Below are 14342 nucleotides of genomic sequence, written 5' to 3'. Positions count from 1 at the left end.
AACCGGGATCGGAAAAAGAATTTCCTGTCCTGATCCCGACTTCGGGAAACGACTTCCCTACTTTTCGGGATCCCGAGCAGTCGGGAAATACCGAATGGTCATTTTAAAAAGTCGGCAATTCTCGACGTTTTCTGTGTTGTAAGTGTCTAGAACTTATCTGAAATTGTCAGTTTTTATTCCAGAAATGCAAAATCCGTCTCCGCTATATGAAAGTGTTACCAAATTGAAGGAAGTGAGTGCTAATGGTACCTAACCTAACCTTGTCCCCGTGATGGTTCGTGGGGTTATCGTGATTTTTGGGGGCTAACGACAATGGTTTGTGGGGCTACCCATCGTGATTTTTTGGGGCTGACGTCAATGGTTTGTGGGGCTAACGTCAATGGTTTCTGGGGCTAACGTCAATGGTTTAATAATTACTTTTTATGTCAAAAATAGCACCTTGAAGATACTTTCGCAATGCAGAATAGGTAAGTACGAATGTTAAAAATGACGAAATAAACGAGTGAGAGGTGTTGGGACGCTATCGAAGTTTTACCCACAATTGGTAAGTACGAACCATGCGAAACACAAAATATCCGATATACCGAACTTTTATCCAGTCTTGTATAAAAGTCTAAATCTGTTCACAACGCTTAAATAAATATATGGATACTCGCAAACATCCATGGGCAAGCCGGGATTCGAACCCAGGACCAACGTTATTATTACTATTAGTAGGGGTAGTATCAAAGATGTTATTATCCTCATAAATTACGCAAAAACGGGGTAGAAGTTGGTGCTAAAGCATTTGTGTTCGAACAAACCATTTGATTTTTTTTTAACACGTTCAATTTCACATTAATAACGGAAAACAAGCACATAAACTATTTTTTGAAAGACAGAAAATGCTTGATAAATGCATTTCAGATATAATTCTTTTTTACATTAACATAACTTTCATGCACAATATATGCATAGACCAATGTATAACCTTATACATTGGTATATATGTATATGTTTCACGTATATGCAATGTAGAGTGACGTGGACACTCAATTGTGTGCGCATTCAAAGTTTCTTTAATAAATATTATATACAGCATATATTATTTAAATACGTTACACAACCAATTCATCCAAAAGGTAAAAAAGGTAAAGTGCTCCCCTGTGCATAGCACCACGCCATGAAGGCGTATAGGGGGTGTGGGGGTAACGCCTCACACTTTCTTGATCCGGTCGTGAGTGGGGGTGATGTGATCAGCATCACGCCCCTGACCGCCTTTACCCCCCAGGGTTTCCCCCAGGTACCCATGTTATTCGACGCTGGGTGGGCGCCGGGGCCGCTTCCATCGTTACAAAAGTTCCCGGATTTGAACCGGCCGGGGATCGAACCCGGGACCTTTTAGCATGGTAGTCAGACGCGTTACCGACTGAGCCACCGCGGCCACCAATTCATCCATCTCACAATAAACCAACAGCAAAAATCACATAAATTGTCTCTCAAACGTGCATGCTCCCTTTTCTCCAAACAATTATTCATGCATTTAAAACAAAATCAATTAAGACAAGTCGAATTTCTCTGTCTCGTGATTTACAATGCATTACAGTGAACAAAAATGAATTGCGAGCGAAGCGAGCAAGAAATTTTTAGATCCAATTTTCTTGCAGGATGAAAGCAATATTAATTTAATAGGCTGCAAATAATTTCACGGAACGCCATGGCATTATATAATTTACAACTTTTGTTATATATATATAGAGACCGTGTTAAAGATGTAAACATAAACATTGGTTCCGTTGTTTCCACGACAGATTCACCGGCATACGAAGTAAGAAATGAGCACTTGTTTTCATTAGTTGTGCGACAAAAGTCCAGAAAGGTATATTTGTTAAAGTTTTACCATGAAGGAGTGGACTTGTGGAATTCCTTGGATGATCAAATGCAGTGCAGATTATTGAAGAAAAAAAAACGTGCCTTTGTCACGGTATCCAGTGACGTGTGAAAAAACACCCTTCGATATTAATCATTTTTCTTTATTGATTCATATTATGTTTAAATGTAAAGTGTGAAGTTTGGTTTATTTTGTGGAAAACTTTGTATCCGAGCCAGACTTCGGGAGTTTGGAGACGGGTTTTCTAAGTGACAGCCGCACTGTCAATACAGCAAAGTACTTGGCATATTTGCACCAAAACGGTTGTCACGGAGAAAGGGAAGACTTATTTTCGTCGGGACCAACGGAAAATTCGCCGCGGGAGGCCGAAACTATTTTTCACGGATGACCAGGATAATCAGCTGGAGCCCAAGCTAGCAAGAACAGAGGCGCCTTGTGACCGCATTTCGAGACAATGGACAGAGGTCATTTCCATCTCTTCGGAAACCCAAGCCAAGGCACTCTAACTTGTTTTCAACGGACAATTTTGAATCTGGTATAAATCTGCGGGACTTGGAGTTCACCACACAGTTTTACCCGGATTTTGTAGAGAGAGCATCTCCTCGCTACGCTCTCGCGTGACTATTGTTTTATCTCCGTGGACTTTGTTTTTCTTGCGTACCGTGAGCGCGTTACCGCTAGTGAGTTACCAGTGTGCGCTTTATTTGGTGAAGCATTACACGGTGGTTTGTTTTTACCAAGCGTGGACTACCATAAAAATGGGCGGCTAAAAAGATAAAGAAAGGAGGCCGTCGTCTTTCCCGACGCCTGCAACGATGGAACGCCACCATCCGGTGAAGCCAACGCCGATGACCGACGACCGACACACACAGCGCCGCGAAGCCCAACATTGCCCGACGCCCAGAAGGACGTTTCCAGTTCGACGTCCCACAGAAGCCCGTTACCAGAGAGAGAGGGAAGGATGACTCTAGATCAGCGCCCAACGGAAGCCCAATTGAGAGAGTGAGAGAGAGAGAGATGATTCCAGGACGACGTTTGATTGATGCCCGACACATTAGAGAGTTTCCGGATCGACGCGTGACCACGTGCAGCCGACGCTTGTGAGAAGAGGGACACACGGCGTTCTATGAAAGTGAAAGTGTCCAATATCGTCGCAGTCATCCTTTGCCGCGTTCGACCTCGAAGAACATTTTCGCCGCAAAGGAACCTTGTGCAAAACCCCGCATCCAGGAAAGATGAACGATCACACGATGTAGCAGAGTCCGGTAGTTTTCTACAGATGGTCTATGTCCATGTAAGCATGTATTGTTTGTATGAACGATGTACCGTACAAGCCGAAGTCTCACTGATTTGCAAAGTGACTCAGGAACCCCGAACCTAACTTCCGTGTCTGATATTTTTTAGTAATGTTATATAAAAGGTCATTTCATGTTCATATGGAATACTTTGATTGTCTGCATTCAGAGTTAGAAGCTCCATTCCATTACCTTAATTTTTAGTGTAAATTGTCAAAGTGTGCTCCATTTTTGTGTAACCGACCGCCCCGTCGCGTCAATTAGCTTGTCAATAGTTGACCGATTAGTCTTTTTATTTGTGGAAAGCGTATTTTATATTGCAAGGTCGTGCGCGTGTAATATTATTTATTGCATAGTGGTTTTTTGATGTAATTTTTGCTCGCGCCGGCGATTGATTTGTGTATTCCGGCAGCTGGAGCCGATTAAGTTGTACATCACTATGTAATGGTGTAGTTGTTCTCAATGGCCGAGAGCGGCTTGTGTGTATGAACCCCGTCCGAGAAACTTGGTAAATGTCGTGCTTACGACTTGATGTGCGCGTTCACTCGAGCGAAAGATTTAACCACGCTGACCCAATTGTTTTAGATAACTGCTTTCCGAGGGCTGGCGCATATTTGATCTAAAAGAGCACAGGAGCGGGCAGACTAATGACCTAAACTCACGTAAAGGTTCAAACAAAAAGTATAGTGTGTTGATCAGATCCATGATTTGTATGTATATTCACATGTAAAATTCCTCAGAAGTACGAATGAGAGAGAGAGAGAGAGAGAGAGAGAGAATGAGAGAGAGTGAGTGAGGAGGCGATGTAAATAGTTTGTTGATTCCAATATTTTTTGTTTATACAATATATTCACACTTTTACCGTTCGTCAGTGTTATTATTTGATGTTTTTCAGGTATCTGGTATGATGATATTAGTGTGTTATTATTGTTCGAGTCTACATATCTTATGCAAACAAAACAGTGTAACATTTCAAGGTATTTATCTCCGCCTTGCATTAGTACGACAATAAACGACCGTCTCAGTACCGAACTAAAAAACCTGGACCGTAAGTAAGTCACGACCGGTTTCCCGTACCAGGGGCGCCGACTTGTCAAAATTATTGGGGGGGGGGCTCTGATCACTGAAAAAAATAATGAATGACTCATTCCTTCCCTTTTTTAAGTTTTGTCCTCATTGTTCGGAATCTCGTAAAAGCCCATGAATTCCTCAAAAATATTAAAATTTTCATTTACAGTTCGAATGCAAAATGTCTATTTTTCACGGATGGATATGTCACAAGTTTCGTCAACCATAATAGCAAAATATTCCCGACTTTTAATATCTGCTACCACGGAGCGCAAAACAGATCTCTCTTATACCGTGCGTCCATTTCGATCTGCAGCCGAGAGATCGGGAGAAACGTGGCGGGCGGCGCTGGCGGAGATGCCGACATTTGCGGCCTGTAATGCTCGCTTATTTTTACGGACATATCCAGACATTTATATAAATATTGCAAAACGAGCACTAACCTGGGTTATAATTCATCATCTGTAATTCATCCAAGTTCTGCAATTATATACACAAAAAAATACGCTTTAGAAGTGACGATAAGAGTCACAGATAATAAAACATTTTAATCATAGTTTTGACCAGCAACGTCCTGCTTAAGTTTATATCCTTGAAAGAGTTTTGTGTCGATGGGGATCGTTTGGAGGTTTCGAATGTGCAACACTGTATCAAGATTACGCTGCCGACGAAACCATTAAAAGTCAATGGTTTTCGTGAGCTTCCTCGATGAACTCGATGAAATTGGGGCAGCGTTAGAAAGTTATCCAAACAAACCTCTACGCCGTGTTTCACAGGAGATGGTAGTGTCAAAATCATCAGCACATACAGCCACTAAGCTACTAAAATTAAAACCATACTCTTATAACACAGGTTAGTGCTCGTTTTGCAATATTTATATAAATGTCTGCATATGTCCATAAAAATAAGCGGGCATTTCAGGCCGCAAATGTCGGAATCTCCGCCAGCGCCGCCCGCCACGCTTCTCCCGATCTCTCGGCTGCAGATCGAAATGGACGCACGGTATATCAATTATCTCGTTCTGAATGTCATGAGAGAGCCATTTGTAGTCCGAACGTCCCATCCACTCTCCTAGTTCATACACATCTTCTTTTGAAACTCTTTTTAGTAAAAATGTTAACAATACTCATAATTATATAGTTAGTAGATAGTAATAAGTCATGTGTTTTGCTGTCTCTGGTCATAGCCCCCCAAAGTTGATGGTCTATAACAATTGAAATGTGTATTTAAAGTTAAGTTCATGTGGCACAAATCACAGTAAACTTTACAAGAGAAGCAAAATAAAACATTAGATCCTCTTAAGCAAAATTATTTGGGGGTTCTGCCCCCACATCGTTAACTTTGGGGGGCTCGAGTCCCCCCCCCCGCCCCATGGAGTCGGCGCCTATGTCCCATACCCATAATGACGTCTGATCCCCGTACCGGGGTATGAATGATAAGTCATTCCGGGGACCGTGAGTGCACTTATTACACCTTTGTGGTCGCCAGTTGTGCATGTAGGCATACAACATGGGCAGTACCACAGACAAAGGTGGCAGTACATGCACGAAAAAACAAAACGTAGAAAAATTTAGATATATATATTCAATTATTTTGTAAATCGAAAAGCGAGGGAAATAGAATGCTAAAAAACTGATGATATTGTTATAACACCATGTACGCTGAAGTGAATCTTTGCCAACATATCTGCAAAAGTTAAGACATATTAAAATGCTGGTAAATATGTGTGCTATGATGAACTTCGCCTTTGCGCCTGGGGAATTCAGGGAAAACCTATGATAAGACATGCCACTTTTAATTGCAATAATTTACTTTAAACAGTAATGGAGCTATCAGACTAAAGCGACAAGTGATATTGGTATTTCACTCCGAAGCGACACAGATGCAAACTGTTCACCACACATGCATGCGGAAACAACAGACTGAGGCGACACGATAAATCGACCCAGTCCGAGCGACACGCAAGCGACAAACCACACTTGAAACTTGTCATGTCGCTTTGGTTCGGAAGGTTTTGTTTATATCTGAAGATTGGTTGTCGCTTCAGTCTGAACACTTCCTTTCGAACCGCAGTGACACGACAAAATGCACACGTCACTTGGACTGGGCCGTTTTTCTCAATACCATGCATCGTCTCGCAGTGGCGTGCGGTGGCATTTAGACTAGGGTACGCAAGAGAAATACATTAGTGAAATCCTTAGTGAATAATTTACCAAACTTTGAAAACAATACTAGTGGCTGTATAAAATGCATTCATATGAAAAAAAAAAAAAAAAAAAGAGAGAGATTTTTGCCGCATTTTTTGGTATGTTAAAGCATGGTTAAAGGAAGCAGAATTTAAGCTTCCTTTATGCACACTAAAGCTGATTGAAGTTAGTTGAATTGAAATGGGATCTTATTCAGGATTTTTTTTATATAAAGATATAACCTTAAAACGCTACCGGAGAGATTCAGATGTAACACGATATTTTATATTTTATATACCTGCTTCGCGAATATATTCTCAAAAAACGTCCAGTTCAACAATTCAACCTTGATTAGTTTCTTCATGCAGCGCGATGCACATTGAACGGGAACGAAAGGAAAGACAAATGTTTAAATAAGTAATATCTTAGTTAAGGGTTGAGGAAGAAATACACACATAAGTAAGTTTTTCCTGAAAATGCCTAACATGCTGCTTACCATTCTTCGTAACTCCTCCTGCCGGAGACAAGTCCTTCAATTCAGGAACGGGCTTTCCATTTCGGATTATTTCCACTTTCTTTTCATAAATATATGACGAAAAAACCCTCTCCAGATCGTCATCAACAACTCCCGATTCCATATTATTTCTATTTCACCTCTTCGCCGCACTGACAAAACAATATTAAGAACGAAACACTGCAAATTTCACACGCGAGACGGATGAAACAAAAAACGTCAACCTCTCGCGATAACAAGTGTCTCCTGCCTCGAAATAGCCACTCACATTTGCAGATGAATGGATCAGGGTTGTCAGTCGACGAGATATTTTGTAGAATGAAGAAATTACGGACTCTCGTAGAAAATGCATCAGAATAGAATGGTATTAATCCAAACACACTTCAAAAGCTCAAATAAATGTTGGGCAGGGTTCGAAGTCCTGAGGGGGAAGGGAGGGATTTCCCCCCACCAATAATCTTGGCCTCGAAATTCCAAACACCAAAATTTCCCGGGGGGAGGGAGAGTTTTTGTTATAACAATGAAAGATGAAGGATAATATTAAAAACATACACTACCTCTTCAAGAGATCTTTAACAGATCCACACCAATAGCAAAATATGCACAATAGAAGTAAAACAAGAATGAAAGACAAATATAAATATGATGTTAATAGAAAAACTATTGCATAATAAAACGATTCCAACTATTTTTGTAATTTATTGACATCTTTAACCAGTTAGTAAATGAATTAGTTTGCTACTTTTTAAATATCTGATGTATATAAAAGTAACAAATTGATTTCTTTCTATGTATTTATTAATAATGCATTTTTAAATATTTAGAAATTCATTATTTTTTTTATATTGAATGACATTATAAATATGTATATCATAATAATATTATGTATATATGTACAATATGCGCGCGTGTGTGTGTGTAGATTGAGATATCCCCTCCCCCCACCACCAATATGATTTTCCACCCTTATGTTCGGCACAATAGAACGTCCATTTACATAACTTTGCAACCTAAGGGAGCGGGGGTACATTCGAATCCCATAGTAAGCATCGTGTTTATGTTTCTTTCTTTCGTTCATTTATATCGTCGGGTCAACAGTCAACACCCATCCTTATCATAAGCTGAAATGCAAAGTGACACGAATACAATTTTGATCTCTAGAATGAGAAAGACAGGTACTGAGAATGGTGTGAAACATGCAATTTGTCCATATAATTTCCCTCTGACACATTGACATGACGACGCCGAAAAGGATTTCAGGTAAAACGCAATGCTCAGTCGATCACTCCATTTCCCTCACCTCCCGATAAACATTTTCTTGCCTTCCGCTCCGATTTATGTCAATAATAAATTTTTATAACGCATAATAAAATAAAACAAGCGTGTCTGTCCAATGTTAGTAAACTAAACATTAAAGAAAAAAATATATGTTGACTACTACCAACACTGCAGACGCTGCCAAAATCTTAGGTACCCTGCCTTCTTAGAACCATGTGCTTTGAACAGGAAAATGCAGCGTGGGACTAGCGCGGGAAGACCCAAACATATGTTGGGGGCTGATCGGAGCCAATGGGGATTGCCCTCCGAATTTCTAGGGTACCCAACAGAGGCAGCAGCTTTTGCTCGTGGAAATCGGCAGAAGCCACGGTGGATGGGGTGGGTGCGGGCAACACCGAAGGCACAATCAGGATCATTCGGCAGACGTTCGGGACTGCCTGGAAGGGCAGGCTACTCGGGCAAGGCAGCAGCGTTCTCGTACGGAAGATAGAATTTCTGGCAGTGGAAGGGGTTTCGGAGAGACGATAGTTGAATTTTCATGCTCCGAGAAGGTGGGGAAAATTATTTTTTTTCTTACGGTGTTGTGGGTACGCAGTGAGTACCTTGCGTACCCAGAATGCACGCCGCTGTCGTCTCGCCTTGGTCTGTTGTTCTTGCATGCGCAATGAGTTGTTTACTTTAGAATAAAGGGGTTTGTGTTGTTTGTCGCTTCGGTGTGAAATCTCCGTGTCGCTTGAAAGCAAGCATTCAGTAACCAATGCAACCTTTCGAACCAAAGCGACACGGCAAGATACACGTGTCGCTCTGACTTGTACGTTTTCTCAATACTGTGTATGGTGTTGCCTCGGTCCACTGCTTTCGCATACGAGGTGAATGCTTGCGTATGTCTCGTGTCGCTTGCCATTTCGGTCTGAAATCTTCCTAATGGATCTTTCAGTCCGAAGCGACAAGTGACACGTATCTCTTGGATGGAAGCAAGCCATCAGTAATCCATGCAACCTTGCGAATCATGGTAAATGCGCGGTAAATGCTTGCTTGCTTATAAAGGGGCCCGAGTTGCTTGTCACCCTAACTATTCTATGTTGTCACTTCGTATGAAACCCCGCTGTCGCGTGTCGCGGTCTGAAACCTTCCTAACAGACGTGCTTTTCACCAGATACACAGATAAACTATCTATGCTTGTGAGAAAATACAAGTCGTACAAATGACTGCTGAGCCGGGTACCAATCCTTTCTTCGTTCGCTTGCATCCACAGATTTCTTCTCTCTATGTCCTTCGGAAACCTAGAAGTAATACCATAGGTAATACTTGACTCTACAAATTTGTTCCTGATCTAACTGTGTAACCATATTTTTCACAGCTTGCACCCTTTCTCCTTGTAAAAAAAATCTCCACTCTACTTTGCCGTTTCATATTAACGTCCTTAGCACGGTCAGCTAACCGGATGTTTGAGGGGAACCAGACGAGTGCGCATGCTCCGCAGTAGCTCCACCTTCACTTCAACACCGTCCATATATTTCATAATTTTGGGAGTTTCTCTGCTTTCACCGATTCCAACTCCCGCCGTTGAATTACACATACGCACAACCAGAAGAAAAAACAAAGCGTAGTGTAAACATCTGAATTTTTGTATTATCGACCTGTGGCAGCTAGGGCGGCCCAAATGACGTCTAGTTTAGTGCTCTTTGTTCATAAACATACAATATTTTGCCCGTCTGAGCAATCATGTATTAATTCTTCGTTTCAGGGGAATGTAATTTTTTGGAAACTTATGAGTTGCTACTTAATCTTAAAGCTTTGCTAAAACCATTTTTATTATCGATTTACATGAGAAATGCTTACCTTCGTTGGAAATAACGTTTGAATAGCCACCCCACCGGGCTCTAATAAAAAGCTTAGGACTACCAAATGACGAACGAAATTCTTTAGGGACACAACAGGAAAGTTTGTCTAGCGGAAAGTTTGACAATGAACAGCCCCATTTCTTTAAGGTAGTGTCTGCTGCCACGTTCTTTTTCTGCTGTAACCCAAAAGGGACATGCGCTTGACAGCAGACTCGGTCTTTGTTTTATCGCGATTTCATCATGCTAACGGCCTCCCCCATGGCGCAGTGGTAGCGTCATTGCCTTGTAATCAAGGGGTCCCGGGTTCGATACCCGGTGGAGGCACAAGTGGTTCGGATCCCACTTTAAACTGTAGGTCCAGTCCCGATTAGCCTTACTGTGCATAAAGTGGACTTAAAACACCAAATCAATCCAATCCAATCATCATGCTAACATATACTGTGAAGTTTTAGCGATTACTTACACAAAAATGTTTTAAGATTAGCTCCCTTACCATTCTTCTAATAATAAACCTAAATGCTCTCGTAGTTAGGTTAGGTTCGGTTAGCATTATAAGGTGCGTTACAAAATGATAAGAACGTATCCAAAAGTAAGTGTGACACGCTTACTAATTTACAGGTACAGGCACACAGCACATTACAAAGCTCACCTAATGTACAGAACGAGAAAACGTGTTGACCAGAAGTCATGAGCAGGCAAGGAGAAGGTACAAAGCAACGAACCTTAAAACTGACCATGTTTACTGTTGCAAAATGATAAGAACGGCATCCTAGACCTGCTTTAATAACCAATACACGAACCATGACAGTGCACCATTTTGAAGACCCCATCACACATGCTGTCCACCAGCGTTTTCCATAGATTAGCATCAAGGGCATCCCATGCAGCAACGATAGCATTCCTCAGGTCATGAATGTTGTTGTACTGGGTTCCATTGGCATACACTGAACGGCACAGAAGACCCCACAGGTTTTCCATTGGGTTAATGCCAGGGTAAATCGCAGGCCAATCAATGACATGCACATTCCTGTCAAGAGAGCAGAAGATAGTGGACTCAGCAGCGTGTATAGTGGCGTTGTCTTGCTGAAAACGCCACTGATCGCCACCAATGCCATTGGCAAATGGCAATAGATTGTCCGTTAGGACGTTTCGGTATCCGAGTGCATTCATACGGCCTGTGGGAATGGCGAGATCCGTTTTCCCATGATAACCAAACCCACCCCACACCATTACAGACTGTCCTTTTTGTTATCTCTTGGAGAAGATCTTTTCATCTTTGCGCAGATCATGCCAATAGTATCTCCAGCCATCAGGACCATCCAAATTGAATTTCTTTTAATCACTGAAAATTACCCGCCTCCATTCCTCCTTCCACGCCATGTGCATCTTGGCCCAGGACACGCGACGCTCCTTGTGTTGTGCTGCGAGTCGTGGCTGTCGTTTGGCCTTGCGAAATCGGAGACGATTGCTGCGTTTCACAGCCCGTGATAGCGTTGATTGATGCACATGAATTTGAGGATCACGAGCCAACTGTCTGAGGGATGTTTCACCATCAGCCAGCTTCCTCAGGACGTCACGTTACTGTCGGGGTGTAAATTACCGCGGCCTTCCCGGTGCTTTCTTCATTCTATACCTGTCTCCAAGTTTTAGGAAATTGTTCACCACACAGACGCTGCGACAAATTCGGCGTGCAATCTCATTCGAAGACACTCCCTCTTCCAATATCTGGCCCTTTTCACGTTCCGACAATCCTGCTCGATGACCCATTCTGCAGCTTCATCAATGCTGTCGTACTCCTCAACAGGGCATGAATACCTCGCGATCTGCACGCTAGCTGCAACAGCGCCCTCTGTAGCCACTGACAACGACATCTATATATAAAAAAAAAAAACACGTTTGTTAGAACCTGTCCCGTTTCCCGCGCTAGGGATCGCTCGACAGTTTCGGTGCCAATGAGAAACGAGGAAAAAATCGTCTGCTGGGCAGCGAGGAGCGAATGGAAGCCAGCAGAGAGGCGCTTACGTAGACGCTGTTGCCACGTTGCGTATTTTAATTGGCTGCCTGGCTTTGACTTTCCCCAGCATGGAGAAAAGCCAGCGATCAGCTAGCGCGGGAACCGGGACAGGTTGTAACAAACGCGGTATACTGGGGTAACCGCAAGGTAGATAGAGATTAGGTAAAGCCATCCGAAGATTGCCGATCTTGCACGAACGCGTGACGTCACTGGAGAAACAGTGAGCTCGGCTGAAGCAGACGGTCCCTAGCATTTATATGGGAGATTCAGAGAGCGAAAGTATATTATTAATTTTAGGAGGGGGAAAATAATAATTGTCATCCTCCAAGATGATAATGAGGCATCCTTTTAATGATTAGTAACATAATTGAAAACGCGCTACTTTTAAAAGGGGGCAAAGTACATGTGAAAAAATGTATATGGAAAATCCATATTCCTGAAACTTTCTGACCGATGCGCTACAAAGAAAGTTACGTGTTCTCCTTTAGAATTTCGTCATTTTACAAATCGTAATATAATTTTAACAAAAACGTGGCATGCTAAAGAAGAAGAATTGATTAATAGACTTAGTTTATTTTACTTCGCTTATCTGTCACATATGGCTAATCGCAAAGATGAGGATGCGTGATGATATGATGAAATTGAAGAAAGGAGAGTAGACCCATGCCCGGGCGGGGATTCGAACCTGGGGGCCCTTGGCATCGTTAAGCGTTGTGCTAACCACTTCGCTACGGAGGTCAGCATTGCTAGGACATTACTAGAAAATGGCATCTATGTTTTAATATGCGAGAAACATTTGCGAGGAGATTATTGAAGTAACAAATAATTAATATATCTGAAATATCGAGAGTTGACCTTGCAGTCTCTAAATGTACTTTTAGAGTTACGCAAAACCTTTACTCAAAATTGCTAGTGTAAATTTATAAGCTATTAAAATTTAAAACTTATTCCTGTTCGAAAAAAGAAACTGCCAAGTCAAATTAATATTTCGTAGAAATACATATATTTTTCTTTCATGAGGCCAAGAGAGTATTTGGAGGGGACGGTGGCTTGGAAAGGCTATTCGCGATTAAAATTAACCGATATGCCATCTGCCGGGATTTTCAGGAAGTACTCTAAGTAGGATACGTTGTGTTGAAGTCCTTTAAAGCATGGGGAATATGCGAGAAAGTAAGGTCTACTGTTCAGGTTGTTTTTTTTTTGCTCTAAATAGTTTTATGGGTCAGAACAAATTAAAAGTTTTGATGTGTTTCCACCCCGTGGAATCAACAAAATGAAATTTGTTAATAAATCAGGGAAAACGTAATTGACAGAAGATTGGTATGGGGGATATAACACTGTAATTCGGCAAGGAAATTACGAAGAATGCACGAGTCTGCTTACTTTATTTATCGAGAGAGAAATATATATTTCCATGAAAGTAAAGTTTTAAATTGTACTTTATAAATAAAGCTTTTTTTTTTCGAAAAATCATAAAGCGTCTTAACCAATGCGTCCATGCATTACCGGTGTTACGTATGTGTGAAATTTGGAACAGGTGCAAGTCGATTAAGAGGGAAGATGAAAATAGTTTGAGAATAAATTAATGTCAAATGTAACCAGAAAAAAAGTGGATATGCTAATGTTACTGTTTCATTCAGTACGATGTCCTTTTTCAGTGAGTAGGCTATAGCCTGGTCATGAAATCGTGAATATTATTATTAAACCAGCCTTTCTCTTTCGAGAAATAACTGCAACGATATGTTCGCAATTTTCTCCTGTCCCAGCTTTTCAAGTACAGGTCAATTTCAATTCCTTTATTTTCAAATAATTTCCGAGAACCCCAGTTACATGACGTGCAGATGATACAGCACTGCTTTGGACAACCAGTGCGTATACATAGTTTCGTCTGCATTTTCCGTGTTATTTTTGCCTATCATAATTAAATGCTTCGTTCTCAGTACAGCTTCACGTTTGTTAGAGTACCTGGAATTCACATCGCATTCGCAATATTTAAAAATAATGCGTAATTTAAACGTTTTCTACCATACCAGTCATGACAACACGCTGCTCTTTTGTACTACTGCTGAATGTAAACAAAGATCTATCCTACTTAGAGCGGCCATATTGGAAGCGACACTAGCGCTCAGGTGGTAATTTTAATCGCGAATAGCCCCGGATCTCGATCTGTAAAGGGGCTTCCAGTGGGAAAACATTGCTATGAAATAGTCCAGAAGAAGAGACGAAATGATTTTTCTTAAATGGCTCAAGAATACATAGCTATAAGTGGACAT

Source organism: Lepisma saccharinum, chromosome 20, assembly GCF_977018435.1.
Source record: "Lepisma saccharinum chromosome 20, izLepSacc3.1, whole genome shotgun sequence".
In the NCBI taxonomy this organism is placed as follows: domain Eukaryota; kingdom Metazoa; phylum Arthropoda; class Insecta; order Zygentoma; family Lepismatidae; genus Lepisma; species Lepisma saccharinum.
This window is presented reverse-complemented; position numbering follows the sequence as displayed.